Below are 822 nucleotides of genomic sequence, written 5' to 3' on the forward strand. Positions count from 1 at the left end.
AGTGGCTCTCACCAGTGCCCCACAGCATCCCTCGCTTTTCAAAAACGCCTGGGCAAGGGGGGAATCCCAGCACTCATGATGCTGACAAAGAAAAGGTATGAAAACCCCTGTTAAAGTAGCAGGTTTCCTTTTAATTTTTTTTTGAGGGGGGAGCTAATAAATACCCTGCCTTGTAAGTAGAGAGCCACACAGAGCGGCTGGGTGCTCTGCATCTGCCTTGGAAGGGATTTATGGGTCCATGACCCAGCAGACACTGCTGGTGGGCCGGGAATCTGCATTGGAGAGGTGCACAACCCCGCCGCTGTGAACGTGCCTTTCACGGCACGCTGGGATCTCGGGGGGCAGCTGCTAAGGGGGGGGGCAGAGGCTGAGGGAGCCGCATCTCGGTTGGCTCTACCTACTTCGCCGGTGAAAACAGCATCCCCGTGACCACATCCCCAAGGGTCAGGGGAGGACGTGGGAGGGGTCTGCAGCACGAGGTCTGTGCTAAGCCCCCGCAGTGTCGGCTGGTGGGTGGCTCTGGAAAGCAAAGCGGTGAGCGGGAGAGCACGGTCCCCTGTCTGTGCTGCTCCGGGTATCTCCCGGAGCACCCTGGGCAGCTCCAGCAAGCGTACCTGCCAGCTCTGGAGCCCCAGGCTGGGGGGTGCTGGGGGGGCTTTGAACTTTGCCTGAGATTAATCTGAGCCTGGGGTAAGCGCTTGATGGATTTCTTCTGAAGAGCCAATTCCCCTGGCCAAGCCACGTCCCCTGTCCCCCCGCCCAGGGCCTTGGGCTCCCCCTGGGCTGCTCCTGGCTGGAGGGGTGCAGGCCAGCCCCCCCGGC

The sequence above is a fragment of the Egretta garzetta genome, unplaced genomic scaffold, assembly GCF_000687185.1.
Source record: "Egretta garzetta isolate BGI_Z169 unplaced genomic scaffold, ASM68718v1 scaffold56, whole genome shotgun sequence".
Classification (NCBI taxonomy): domain Eukaryota; kingdom Metazoa; phylum Chordata; class Aves; order Pelecaniformes; family Ardeidae; genus Egretta; species Egretta garzetta.